The 15447-nt window shown below is 34.5% G+C and overlaps 1 protein-coding gene across 1 annotated transcript in view; it reads right to left on the bottom strand.

Annotated features, from left to right (window-relative positions):
• Positions 1–15447, bottom strand: part of ZNF804B (zinc finger protein 804B) — a gene marked incomplete at both ends in the record, with an annotated part of 486930 nt that overhangs the window by 451496 nt on the left and 19987 nt on the right. The window lies entirely within an intron of this gene.

Raw genomic sequence — 15447 nt, 5'->3', positions numbered from 1 at the left:
AGTGATTATCTGAGCACTCCTCTTTATTACAGACATTTGTCAGGCATTATAAATGGTGCTCACGTGAGGCATTGTTCTTGCCCACTTTAAAAAAAAAAAACACTTATTCTTAAGTGATTATATGTTAGCAACACTAACAATGTGTGTGTGTGTGATGAGTCAGATAGCGTTTTATTGGCAAGGTGAACATGCTTGCAAAAAGTGTTTTCTAAAAGTGAGGCTTATGGTTAAAAATTAAACAATAGCGTATACTTAAAGTTCTGCCACATAATATTATTTTAAAAAGCCTACTCTAATGTGTCTAATCCAACATACTCCTCTTTGTAGGGTGACCTTCAGACTCCTATTCCTTTTTGTTTGGCAGGATTTGTGCTTAAAATTGCACAGCCTTTTGTGTCTGCTTTAACCAACAGAGTATGACAGAGATGATGCTATGTAACTCCAAGGTTAAATCAAAATGCCAAGTGCCTTGCTTTTTTCACCTGAACCTGAGCTCTTAGAGTCCAGGCACTATGCTGTGAATACTTTGAGTTTCCAGATGGCATCCTCAGCAAACAACCAGGTGACAAAATCAAGTGCTAGGTGCTGAGTAAGATATAGTGGGTCCCGATTCTCTGCTTCCAGGATTACCAGGAAGACTAGTCAACTATATAGAATAGTTGTATCGAATAGCGATGCCCAAATCACAAACCTGAGATGATTATAAATTATAACATGTATGTATATGAATCACTTCGTTCAGTTACTATTCCTTTGTGTACATTGCTAGATGTCTACAGGTAAACTCTTACTAGGCAGCCAATCATTGCAGGTCGCTGGATACCACAACAACGGTAAGAAGTGTCTCCATCAGATTGCCTACCTTCTATCATTTATTAGTCTATATCATATCCTGATATAAGAAATACTGATTAAATACTAATACATGAAAGTAATGAATATCATTAGGCATCACAATCAACTATTAGAGAAAGTTACAGACATACCTAAATGGTAATATGGCTCATTTACTTAGCTCCCTGTAAATTTTAAAGATTCATAAAATCGGAATATATGTATGAAAATAAAAATCTATTTTCAATAAAACCACAAATACATTATGCATTTATTATAGTAAGCAGACTATAAGATTTCATTTAAATGGAATTCACTTGCTATAATAGCTACTCAGGAGAATTTATTTTCATCAACAGCATCATTACTAAAACATTTTATAATTTTTGCATCACATGAAAAAACGTTTATAATCAAAATGAATATAAATATTTCACATATATCTATGTTTTGATCACCAAAGAATGAACAATCATTTGGTCCTTATTGGAAAGGCTTTAACCTCCCTATAAATTCAAGTGTACTTCATAACATCTTTTATACTTCATAGCACCTTTCATATAAGATTGAGTTTATCAATCCCTATTTTTAGATTCTTAATCCATTTGAAGTTGAATTTTAAGTAGGTGAAAGATAAGCATACAATTTCATCATTCTATGTGTGGCCATCCATTTTATCAATATTGGCTGAAGATTCTGATGTTTCTCTAATGTGTATTTTAGAACCACATGTCAATAATCATGTAAGAGTAGGAATATGGACAGAGATCTGGGCTCTGTATTCTATTTCATTTAAATATTTCTATTTATTTGTGTTACTCTATGATTGAAAACTGAGGGTGGCGGAACCTCCAGCAATGTTTAATTGTTAGGAATTTCTTTGATCATTTCTGCTTTCATTTTAAATTTGAGATCTTTTTTTTTTTCTCTGAAGAATTTCATTGGAGGTACAGTGGGTATTGCACTGAACCTATAGACTGCTTTAGGTAGGATGGCCATTTTCCAACTTTATTACTACCGATCTTCTGGTACTATCCTGAGTTTCTAACATAGTCACTGTACAAGTCCTTTACTTACAGTTGTTATGGAAATTGTGAGTGGTATTGCTTCACTGACTTCTTAATCAGTATGTTTGCCTTTTTTGGTACATAAGGCTACTGATTTTTGTGTAGTAATTTTACACGCTGATAGTTGCTGAATGTGTTTGTCAACTCAAGCAGTCTTCTGGTAGAGCCTTTACAGACTTTTATCATCTTCAGACAAGGAAGACTTATTCTTTTCTTGGTTTTCTTCCCTTTATTTATTCTGATTTTCTCTCATATTGCAAGAATTTTCTTACAAAGAAGAGTTGAGAGTGGGTATTTTTGTCTTCTCCTTGATTCCGGTGCAAACGATTTTTCTGCATTTGGTCATCTCGGCTGTGGGGTCCTGTATATTATATTTATAGTATTGAGACTTGTCCTTTGTACCCCTAGGTTTTCCAAGACTTTTATGATGGATATTGATTTTTTTCAATGGCCTTTTCTACATATAAGGATACAGTCATGTGGTTTTTATCCTTGAGTAAGTTTATTATAAGGTGATTACACTAATTGATCTGCATATACTGAATCATCTTTGCATCTCTAAGGATGAGTCAAACTTTATCATGGTGGATGGTCACTTAGAAAAGTTTCAAACTTCAGTTTGTGAGCATTTTATTAAGAGATCCACATCTATTTAATCAGGGCAATTGCCTTATAATTCTTTCTTGTTAGTGTTCTGGCATTTATTTGGTTTGGATATTGGGGTGATATGTGTTTTGTGAAAAGAAACTGAAAGTATTTCCTTTTCTACTTTATGAAATAAAGTAAAGCTTTGAAGATTTGGCACAATTCTGTACTGAATTCACTTAGTTTTTAAATTGGCAAATGTTTTCTTCCTGTCATTGGATGCCACGCATCAGTTCACATTGTTTATATTGTCTTTGTTTAGCTTTGGTAATATATATACTTCCTGGAATTCAACCATAAATTTTTGTTTAGATTTTCAATCTAGTAAAATCAAATATTTAAATTAAGCCTTTATTAGTCTCCGAATTTCTTCAGCATCTACTGTTTCTTCTTTCACTTTTGATTTTATTGATTTGCCCTAAACCCTACGTTGCAATGGAAGAAAGTTTATTTTGGGGTTACTATTCCAGAGCACGTGTCTGTAACATTGGGCGGCATTGAAGACTGCACCCAGAGCAGGAAGGTCAGAGATCACATATTCACATATTAAATCCTGGCACAGAACATAGATTAGAAAGGGGGAAATGCAATAAATTCCTGAAGTTCTTTGTGTTTTAGGCACTAAACACAATAGACTTATTTTATTTTAAACTTAAGACTGCCTTTGTATCACACAGGTACTGTCCTGTTGTGCTTTCTTCTGGACTCATCCCAAGACAATTTGTACTACCTTCTTGATTTCTTCCTTGACCCACTTATTATTCAGAAATATGATGTTTAACCTTAATGAGTTTCTACAGTTTCTACTGATTCTTTTGTGGTTGATATTTAGCCTTTTTTTACTGGGCATTCTGATAGAACACAGATGTTATTTTAATTTTCCTCATTTGTTGAAGCTTTCTTTGCATCCTATGTGGCTGATTTGGAAGAACTTTGTATAAGCTACTAAGAAAAATATGTAATTTGCAGGGCTTATCTATAATGTTGTGTAGGTATAGATGTCTCTTAGATTTATTTGAATTATGATGTTTATCTACAATGTTTCTCTGCTCAAATTTGTACAGATAACCTGTCTAGTGCAGACAGAGTATTAAGGACATCCACAAATACTGTCTACCAATTAATCTGTGACTTTATAACCAACATTTGTTTAATTTGTTTGTTTTGTTTTTTAAATAAAGTTAATTACTCTTGTTGGTAAGTATATGTGTAAAAGTTAAGTAACCATTTGGTGGGACATCCCTTTAATGAATATAAAATATTATTTTTCTTCTGACAAGATGTACCTGGGAGTCTATTTTTTCAGTTATTACAATAAATATGTCTACTCATTTCTTAATTCTTAGTTTACTTGAAATATTCTTTTTAATCAATGTATTTTAAATGTTATATATCACTGATAATGAGGTGTGCTTTTTAGAAGAAACAAAAGGATGTGTTCTGTTTTCTATTCCGTTTCCTAATCTATGTATATGACTGGGGAATTCAGCTCATTAATATTAAGAGGTTATTATTTTAAAATGTGTGCTATTCTCTCTCATTTTTGTATATTTTGTGGTAATTTTCTCTATTTTGTAGCTGATTTGAACAAAATTTATTATTAAGCATATGTATACAAATTATTGTTTGTATGCATATATGAATATGAACAACTGTTGACATAGTAATTATATTGCATTTATTATAATAAGTAAGCCACAGCTAACATAAAGCATGATTGAGGGTATGTATTTCATGCAACTATTATTAATCTGAATATTTTCTCAGAAGGAGTACTGGAACACGAGGGTATGGAAGCACTATATGACTATACAGATAATAGAGAAAGAAATTTATAGTTATATTCTATATATTTATCCATATGTGGTTGTATGTATAACAACTAGTATTTAGGTCATGTTACTTAAATGTTGTTTTCCAATTAATGGAGCGAGGTAACTATAGAAGAGTTGCTGATTTTTTAGATGATTTAAGCAAACTGAATGATAATCCTGATAAGTATATGTCTGTTTCTGTTTGTTTCTTCTCTGTCTGTCAGTTTAGTTTGTTGTTTTTTATTTCATTTCCCTTTATTGAAAATAGATTCTTTTCTTATATATTTGGACCAAGACAACAGTTTTTCCTCCCTGCACTCCTTCTAGTTTTTTCTTACCTCCCATTTTCAACACAGTCCAGTCCATTTCTGTCTCTCCTTAGAAAATAATGGGATTCTAAAGGATAACAAAACTTAACAAATAATATCAATCAAGTTCATCATATAGAAGTTTGGAAATTGCCAAAGCATGACCAATACAGATGTGGATTCATGCAGCCATTTAATGGACTGAGGACTTAGGGGAAGACTTGAAGGAGCTGAAGGGTTTACAAAGCCCATAGGAAGAACAACAATATCAACCCAACAGACCCTCCAAAGCTCCCAGGGATTAAACTACCAACCAAAGAGTAACCATAGAGAGACTTATAGCTCCAGCTGCATTTGTAACAGAAGATTACCTTACCTATCATCAATGGGAGGGGAGACCCTCAGTCCTGTGAAAACTTGATGACCCAGGGTTGGGGAATGCTAGGGCACTGAGGCAGGAGGTAGTGGTGGGTGGGGGAGCACCCTCATAAAAGCATTGGAGATTGGGAAGGGGATAGAGGGCTTAACTGGGAAGTGGGGTATTTAGGTGGAAATAAATTAAATAACCAATAAAATAAAAATGCTGACAATAAAATATGTATTCATAAAAAAAGAAGTTGGACAAATCAAACCAAAAGAATGTAAAGAGTTTCAAGAGAAGGCACATAATCAGAGACCCATTTGTTCCTGTGCTCAGGAGTCCCATAAATATACTAAATGGAAAACTATAATATACATATTCATAGAACTAGAAGAAAACTCCTGTAGGCCCTGGGCACATTGCTACTTCAGTCTCTGAGTCCATCTGAAATTTGCTCAATTTTAGATTTAGAGGGCCTTGTTTTCCTGATGTCCTCCATGCCCTCTGGCTTTCATACTCTTTCTATTTCCTTTTCCACAGGGTTCCCCAGTCTCTGAAGGGAAGATTTGATGGAGACATGCCATTTAGAGCAGAGAGTTCCAAGGTATCTGTGTGTGTGTGATGTCTTAACTGTGGATCTCTTTGTTTGTTCCTGGCTGCTACAGAAGAAAGCGTATCGAATGATGATTAAATTAGGCACTAATCTATAAGTATAGAAGAGCATTATTAAGAATCAGTTTATCACTACTCTTTTAAGAGTAATAATAGTTGAATTTTGCATAGTTCTCTGGTTCTTGCTCAACCAAGTAGTGTTGCAAATAGGTTCCATTTCATGGAGTGGTAGTTAAGTCAAATCAGACAGGTTCCATCTCATGGAGTGGTAGTTAAGTCAAATCAGGCATTGGTGACCTATTATATTGCCTTAGCATATGTTTTAGCATTGTAGATCCAAGGCTTCATTGTTGAGTTGGTGATTGTTTTGCTAACTTGAAGAGTAAGTACCTTTTCATATCAAAGACATAAGAGTTCTCCTTTAACTAGTTATGATTGAAAGTCTTATTTTGTCAGATTTTATTTAAAAAATGCCTATTTGTTTCTTTATTCATTTGAAATATTCTTTTTTTAATCAATTTATCTTAAACACGTTATCTGTCACTGATGATGAGGGTTTTTTTTGTTTTTGTTTTTGTTTTTTGTTTTTTGTTTTTTTTGGAAAGAACAAAAAATGAGACCTGTTTTCTAATTCATTTGCTACATAGATTTTATTTAGAAACCAGCTTGACCTCTCCATGATTACATGCTGTGTGGATGTTGTCTGCAGCAATGAATTCTTGCTGTCTGTAGAGAGAAACCTATTGTATTGGCAAACACCTGCTTATTTGAGAATTTTAGGGATGCCTTTGGCATAGAACCAGGTTCATATACTAAAACTTTATTTGGTCAAGGAATGGCCAGTTGGGACTCTGATTTCCCAATTCTTTGGAGATTTCATTAGGATCATCTTTTATCTGTTTTAGGCAGTTTCCAATGCACTAGGTATCTATAACACTTTTGATTACCTGTCCTGGAATTCGTTATCCATGTGACTTCTTGAATGCGTTTTTACTTCTTTTCAGCCTGAAGTATTTATTCTGGTAACTTCTGTAGAGCTGACTTGGTAGTTATACATTCCCTTAACCTGTACTTTTTATCATGCAAAGTTTCTATTTTAGAAGATTGTCTATGGGGCACATCATTCTGGTTGACAATTATTGCATTATTTCTTTGCATGTCTTTGTATCTGACCCGGGACTTAAACACCTCAGGCAATTTGTCAGTCATGTCCATAATTTTCGCATAAGTCTCCTTTTCAGGTGTAGGAGGAAAACAATGTGTAGTCTTACGTTGTAAGATGGTTGAGCTATTATTTTCTTTTATTGTATTTGTACTGAGAACTCGAGTACCTACTGTGTGAGTGAACAGACACTATTTAAAAGTCAGCATACAGATTTCTGGACATCTCCTATGCTGTCATCTGGTTCATTTGCCTTACTTTTAGTAAGCTTGGTTAACCAGCAGCAGTGGGAAGACTTTGTAAAACTGGATGCAGTTTTAGAAGGCCTATCAGTTCATGAGGGGCAGAGTCTACCTGCAATACTTGCCAAGTAAGACTCTAGGGAAAACAGGAAGCTTATTTAAATTGATAAGCATGAGCCCATTTAGATAAGGAATGTTCTAGTGGAGTGATGCATTATGACTATATTTGGTTATGTGATCACACAATAACTGGGAAGCTTATATGATATAGCAAATGCCTGCCTACTCAGGAGATTGTGGGGGAAGTAGTCAGCGTACATGTTACAAAGGAGCAAAGCCTAGCTGATGAATTAGAAAGGGCAGTCCCAAAAGAGCTTAGCCTAGTTGTCTATAGTGGTCTGGTGACATATGGACATTTTAGAAGACCTTAGAAGTATTAGGGATTGAGAAAGATGGATGGAGCCTCAATGACAGCAGGAGGAACTGAAGTCCCCAAGTAGCTAGGCAGGCTCCTAGGATACAAAGAATAGGTCTATCTGTTGACATTAGGCAGGGTTCTCTCAATTCCTGCATACATTTCAATAAGTTTAGCAGTACACCTCCATTTTAAATAAGATAAACTTACCCTGAGCCAAAGCAAATCTTCATCTTTTCAGAGAAGTGAAAATATGGCATCCTATTGCCAAATTTAGACAGCAAAATATTTCTTGATTATTATACGTATTGCATTAGCTGATTTAATGGAGAATTAAAGTTCTCCCTCTTGTGGTCAATAATTTAAATTTTGAGGTACCTGCCAGTAAGATTTAGAAAATAAGCACAAAATATTAATTTAAAAAAGTTGAAACAAAAGCCCCAAAGGGCCTCTCAAATGCTTAACCATAATGTTCAGGAAATAAACCATATGAAACTTAAAAACAATAAATTGCTTTTCTAAGAGCAAGGGTAAAAACTAATGAATAATAGTTCCATTTAATTTTAAAATATTAAGTATTTCTCAAGTCTTTAAAAATTATTTTTATCAACTCAATTTTCTTGTTGTTTTAAAACTGCTAACTCTATTGGGGTTTAATACCAAAAATAAGTTTTATGTTAACTGGATTAAAAACTTTATTATATTAAAAATAAGTTTTATGTTAACTGGATTAAAAACTTTATTATATTAAAAATAATTCTTATTACTACTCTTTATTATTTTATGTTTAGAAGAACAATTTCAATATTCCTTAGCTACATGTTTTGTTTCCTAGGAGAGTATCAGTTATACTGTGTTTGAAAAAGAATACAATGCATGTTAGGAAAAATGTTAGCAAAACCAAACATTTTTCCCAAAAAACAATCAATTATAGGGTGAGGAAAGGGCTCAGTGCATTCATAAAGAAATTGGTACAATCTATAGCACGCGCGCATACACACACACACACACACACACACACACACACACACACACACACACATATATATATATATATATATATATATATATATATATATATATGCCTAAACATACACACACATATATGAAGTTTCATGGACTGTTATAAGGATCTAAAATAAAATATGTCTTCTCCATATTCACCATCACTATCCCCAACACATTCAGACACATATATCAGGTCTCCCTAGACCCTGCCATTATACTTTCCATCTACCTTCTTGTTCTCTGATATTTATGGATTTCTAGATTTATGGATTTATGTTTTATCCACAGAACCTAATTATGTTTTCCATATGTTAAGAATTGGGTCATCCACTGGAGTATGCATAAATTGCCACTCACCAAACCCCTAAAGAAAAGTGACTTCACCTTCCCAGAAAACAATTCCAAAAGTTCAAGGCCTTGGGAACCCCACCTCTAGGCCTGAGGACTTGGGACCCCCACCTCCATTTGTGCTAGAATTTTTAACTTGTTTTGTCTTATTCAGATGATCACAACTCTTGTGGGTCTGTGTATGCCACAGCCATGTAATATCCAGAGGACAGCATTCGTCACATATCCTCTAACTCTTAAACTTTTTCCACTCCTAGTCTATGATGTACTTTAGACCCTAAGAATTAAGGATATAAATTTATATCCTATAATGTATCATCTATGGCTGAACACTTACAGTTACTTATTTCAGCATTTTGAACAGTTATGAGTATTAAGAAATACCCACTTTAATAAGAAGCTTCTCAAACCATCAGAGAACCAAATGTATTTAAAAGACAGTAGAAGAACAAGAATACTTTTTTTTCCCGGTTTGGTCACATTTTTATTCTCTAAATGATTTTTCTCTGTCTCCAAGAGTTTTGGGAGGAGGCGCTTAATTTTATTTTATTTTATTTTATTTTAAACTTTATTTAAAAAAAAAGATAAAAGAAAAAAATTTAAACTTTTTTTGTATAATGTATACAAATACAATTGTGTCAGTACTTGGCTTTTTTTTTTTTTTCTTTTTTTTTAAGTTTTGATACTCTGCATTAAGGTCTTACTAGTTACAATGAGCAAAAAGTACATGTAAAACAGGAGGTAACCTGGAATTAGTCTACATTTTCTTAGTGTGTAAGGATTGAGCATGACTTTTTTTCTGTTTGTTTTTGTTTTGTTTTGTTTTGTTTTGTTTTTTTCATGAACTTCACACAGTCTGTGAGTTGTTTCTGGGACAGTATGAGCCTCTGGGGTTAGCATCCCACTATCAGTGACTGCATATTATGTCTGTTCTTTTGTGACTGGGTTATCTCACTCAGAATGATATTCTCTAGATGCAACCATTTTCTTAAGAATTTGGTTAAGTCATTGTTTCTGATGACTGAGTTGTACTCCATTGTGTAAATGTACCACAATTTTTGTATCCATTCATCTACTGAAGGGCATCTGGGTTCTTTCCAGCTTCTGCCTATTATAAATAGAGCTGCTATGAACATTGTGGTGCATATATCTTTGTTGTGTACTAAGGTGTCTCTGGGGTATATGCCCAGAAGTGGAATAGCTGGGTCTTCAGGTAGTACTATGTCCAATTTTCTGAGGAATCGCCAGACTGATTTCCAGAGTAGTTGTATCAGTTTACAACCCCACCAACAGTGGAGAAGTGTACCTCTTTCTCTGCAACCTTGCCAGCATCTGCTGTCATCTGAGTTTTGGATCTTGGCCAATCTGACTGGTATGAGGTGGAATCTCAAGGTTGTTTTGATTTGCATTTCCCTGATGGCTAAGGATGTCAAACACTTCCTTAGATGTTTCTCAGCCATTCAATATTCCTCAACTGAGAATGTTTTGTTTAACTCTGTACCCCATTTTTTAATAGGGTTGTTTGATTCTCTCGTGTCTAGCTTTTTGAGTTCTTTGTATACCTTGGAACAGAGTTCTTTAGGCCTCTATCTGATGTGGAGTTGGTAAAGATCTTTGCCCATTCTGTTGGCTGCCGAAGAACAAGAATATTACAAACTACATTAGGTCTTCCCCTAGTGTGCCTAGCCTTCCCTGGTACTTTTAATTACTTTACTTACAGTACCACAAATGTATCCCTACCTGTGAAACTAATCCAAATCCAACCATAGGACATCAAGTTACTCCTTAGAGTAGAGCCAGATACTTGAATATTTAATTGAGAGGAGAGGCTAAGAAGAAAAGTTCAGGACAAAATATCTAACAGATATAAGTTCATTCCTAGGTGTAGGAAAGTTTGGATCAGCAGTAGAGTGGCTTCTACAGAAGATGAGAGGGAATATTCCTGTTTGTAGTCTGATGAATCTGGGGGATCTCTAAACAAAAATGTTAAACAGACCAATGGAGAGTTGGATACAGTTCCCTTAGGAGATGGTTCTGACTCAAAGATGGAGATGTGGACATGAGATTTTTGGTGTTATTTGTGGACTCATAATTGGTGTTGTCAATCCACTGAGAAAGCACAAATGAAGACACAATTTAATTCAAAGTCCAAAAAAAATGTCAACATGAACAGAAAATATCAATTTTAAATTTCTCTCAAACAATGATGGAAAATAGATGAAGGAGACATCCAAGAAATAGAAGGGGAAAAAACTTTCTAAAGAAATAAGTACTCAATGATATCAGTCACTGCCTTAAATTCAAATTAAAAGATTAACAGTTAGTTTGGGAGCAAGGTCATTTGTGTGCAGGAAAGTGTCATTGTCACTCTGTGTTTCATAACAGATCCTGAAGTGGTATGAGGTAAAAGGTGAGGAAAAAATGTAAGATGGGAAAATAGAATAAGCCAGGACCATAATTCCAACAACCTAACTCTTGGCACTAAATTTTCAGAGTTGCTTTGGGCAATATACATTTTGTTTAAAAATTGAAAATCCTAGAGCAAAGACCATAAAATGTGTTTAGTTTCATTGAAAATGTACAGCAGGCCTTGTACTGTGGAAGGTGGAACCAGACAGGAGAGGAAGGGAGAAGGAACTTGGAGAGGTAGGGAGAAGAAAATTTATAGTCATTAAAAAATGTGTGACTAAAAGCTATTTTCAATAAAAGAAAAATAAAGCAACCATATCTAATCTGGAAATGAATAGTTTTTCAGTAAACACTTGTTTTGCTGAATGACTTACTTCTTTTATGAGGCAAATGAAACCTGCAGAAAACAAATTTAAGCCATGTAAGGATCATCCCAGCACTTAGCTCCATGTTTCATCTGCTCCAGTTGACTGAAAATTAGTTCACATGATCTGTCTTCATGGATCAATCATATTGCACCAGGAACATTTGCTCTGAGATCAGGTTCTTTTCCAGGTCACTTCATTCTTGCCCCCCATTATGGCATGCTAGCGAATTACAAATTACAATCAAATTTCAATTTTCCAAACTGATGACTTAAAAGAGCAATAATGGATAGTTGAAATGAGAGTAAATCCATGTATCATTTATCTTTGTGATATATATCATTAACTTTGAGTGTAAGTAGATCTCATATGGCATTTATAATGAAATGAAAATGCATCTAAAGAGAAATGACTCAAAAAGACTTGGAAACTTTCCCAATATCTCTGTTCCATTTTTTTCTATTGCATCTTGTGTTTAAGTCATAATTTAAGTCAATGTAATTTTTGGTATCAATTAATATAGTGTATATTACATATAGGTTATATAGACATAGAGAGAGAGTGAGAGATGAAGAGTGTGTGCGTGAGAGAGAGAGAAAGAGAGAGAGAGAAAGGTAATCAAGTTCCATCTACTCTTACAGTATTCTCCTATTAGTGTGAGCATTGTCAAGATCTATGATACTCTGAAACTATCTCTCTGACAACTCTTCTTCATAAATGTTAAAAAAAAAGTAGAATCTATCATCATCTATTAAAAATGCCCGGCATCTCTTTACAACATTCACTTGTTAAGAAACATGACTGTCTCCTCTCTAACACGTTTCACATTAAAACTACAAGCATATGGTAAAAACCAATGAGAGATTGGTCTGTTGTCTTTTGTGAGCAATATGAGCCAAGCAGGGTCCTTTCCCAAATCACAGTGCTCACAGAGTACAAAAAAATAATAATAAAGATTTTGAAAGCTGACCCCTAAGTCATATGTTTATTGGATTTGACTTTTAGTACTAAAGCTGTTGAGTAATGAGCTGTAAAATATCAAAATGTTCCTGTTTGGTACATGATTATGTAGTGCTCATCCTTGAATGAGAAATTTAAATAATATATCCTTCTCCAAAGTTTGAGAAGTACTGAGGAAGGAAGGTTAGAGGTCTGAAGGTAGCAGCCAACCCAGACAGAGAAAGGGTAGCTGTCAAACAACTGTTTGTCGAACAATCTGTTCAGACCCACAATAGGCAAGACCACTATAGCAACAGTTATCACTTCATATACAAGGCCTGCATGAGATCTATCTAGATACCATTCTCACAAATACATAGATAAGTGGGAAGCCCATAAGACCCTGGTCCTAGATGATCCTACCCATAGCTGCCAGAGGAGAGAAATCAGTTTCTGTCATAGATAACACAACTCATATGTTGCCCATGATGTAGAGAGTACTACACTCATGTTTATATAGAAAATATTAAGTAGATTCAGTATCTATTACATAGAGAGATGGAGGCATGAAGTCAAGAATGTGTTGAACCCATTTGGACAATGGAGTGAAGAGTGGATTTGACCAAAATAATATGTAATCATGTATGAAAGAAGAACTTAATTTGGGACTTTTAGCCAGGACATTGTTCATATACTACCTATATTAGCTCACTGCTAGCAATGATCTGAAGTTCCTGTATTTCTTTCTTTGTAATCATGACTGTGAATCTGAGACATGCACTTTGGACCTTTTCATTGAAGTAACCTTTCTGTACCCTAACACTCTTTATGACACTCAATATGCTAGCTATTTCATATACATTTTCAATTTCACAAATTTTCAATGAGTGTAAAATATTCCTGAAGATTTATCTTGTTCCCAAAGGTTGCTTTGTGTGATGAGACTTTGGAGGTCAGTACCTCATGTCTGTCTCTAAAGATTATTAAACTTGTTCTAGGATGCGAAAAGTAGTAAGCCCACACCTTACACAGACAGGTCCTTCTAACAGGAGTATCTTACTCCTTATGCTACAATTTTTTCCCTACTTTTGTCAGACTTACAAATGGTAATGGGAGTGTTTTCCCCTTTTAATATAGCAGAGACACAAAAACAACTTTGATAAAAATAACTAGAATTGCTTAAATAAATACTTACATGTGCCTACCTGGAATACTGGTAGAGATATTAGTGTGTGTGTGTGTGTGTGTGTGTGTGTGTGTGTGTGTGTGTGTATTACACACTTACATGAAATTATCTAAATCAGCATAGGTAAAGCAATTAAAATTATTCCCAGGAAAGTGGGTAACCAGATTTAACTACTGACATTTAATAGTATAGCACAAATAAGTCTTTGTATAAGTGATCAGACCAGCCTGTGACCTACTCCAACTCTGAGTCCTTATTTGACAGGAATTCTCTCCTATCCCACTAAGAATATGCTTTCCTAAGCTTCCTGTGTGGGTCACAAACTGAGACCATTACAGTAGGTATCTCCAGCCTTTCCTTCTTGCCTGTTTCTCCTCTTCTGAGGAAGGAGAGGAAGGATGGAGACTGACCATTGATGCTAATCTTTTATAACCAAGAGTAGAGGAAGCTCATTTGTTATGAAGAAAATTATGAAGCAAAAGTACAAAGAGGTGAAACCCCCAGGAAAAATAAATGCTCACATCAGTACCCGATTTCATTTCCCAGTCCAAGCTTGTGTCTACACAACTTCATTGAACTTATCCAATCATCTTTTGTTTGTTTCATTTAAGTAAGTTCAAGTAACGCACATGTGATTTCTGTTTTCTCTGTCTCCCCATAAATGATTCCAAAGCAATCTGACATTCTTTAAACAACATAGTCACGTGTAATAGGATGAATTATCAGTGCACATTAAAAAACCAATCTTTTTAAGTCAGACTTTATGCTGGCTATCTAGATTTGAGGAGTCTATTTACTGATGAGCTACATTTTTCTCACCTCCAAATTGAATATTGAATATCAAGCATGGTAATTACTATGAGAACATTACTAAGGACTGTATGAACATTTTTAATTAAGCTGAACATGGAGTACGGTATGCAGGTGTTCACTTTCCACAATGTCTTTATAACATGAGATGGTTTGAATAGCCCAGGGTTACTTCAGGAACAGCAAGGCAATTAATTAGTCAAGCTGCTGACACATAATGCCTCTACACCACCAGTCTTGGAGTGTTGCACCCTGCAGAGTGTCTCCTAGCAGCAAGAAGTGCAGGATAAGTCCCTGAGCAGGACCTTGCTGCTGTCCTAATAATCTCCAGAAGAGTGTGAGACTCTCTGACAAATGCCTAAAAGCCAGTGGAGAGAAACAAACCCTGATGTCTTAATTAACTTTTATTAGTTTGCATTATGGACACCCCATTTAAATTACTCAGTGATAATGTGAACATTGTAAAATTATCTCACCATTCTAATTAAATGGCTTAATATACTTATGAAAGAATTTTTATTATTATTTCAATTTTCTCAAATTCTAAGATGATGAAAATAGACTTATGTCAGTTTTAAGGAGTTTTGTCTCCATTATATGTTTCTAAGAAGAAACCAGTTGGTTAATTACATAAACTCAAAGAAATGAGGAAGTAAAACCACCATTACTTCTCATCTGAAATACATAAATTAATTATTAATATTCACTCCTATAAGGAGAGTACAAATATGGCAGACATGAAAAAGGACATAGTGATAAAGGATGGGGAATTTACATTGAATTTCTCTTACTAATGTAGGTGGATCTTTTGGAATTTTCAACCAATGACATTTGTAGCTTATATGAAAAAAATGTTACTAAATAAGTTTTTCTTTGAATGCTTGTGCTTTTGAGTGGTATCGTGTTATTAGAATATTTTCTG

The sequence above is a fragment of the Micromys minutus genome, assembly GCF_963924665.1.
Source record: "Micromys minutus genome assembly, chromosome: 23".
Lineage (NCBI taxonomy): Eukaryota > Metazoa > Chordata > Mammalia > Rodentia > Muridae > Micromys > Micromys minutus.
Note: the sequence above shows the minus strand (reverse complement) of the source record. Positions and strands in the feature narration are given on the sequence as shown.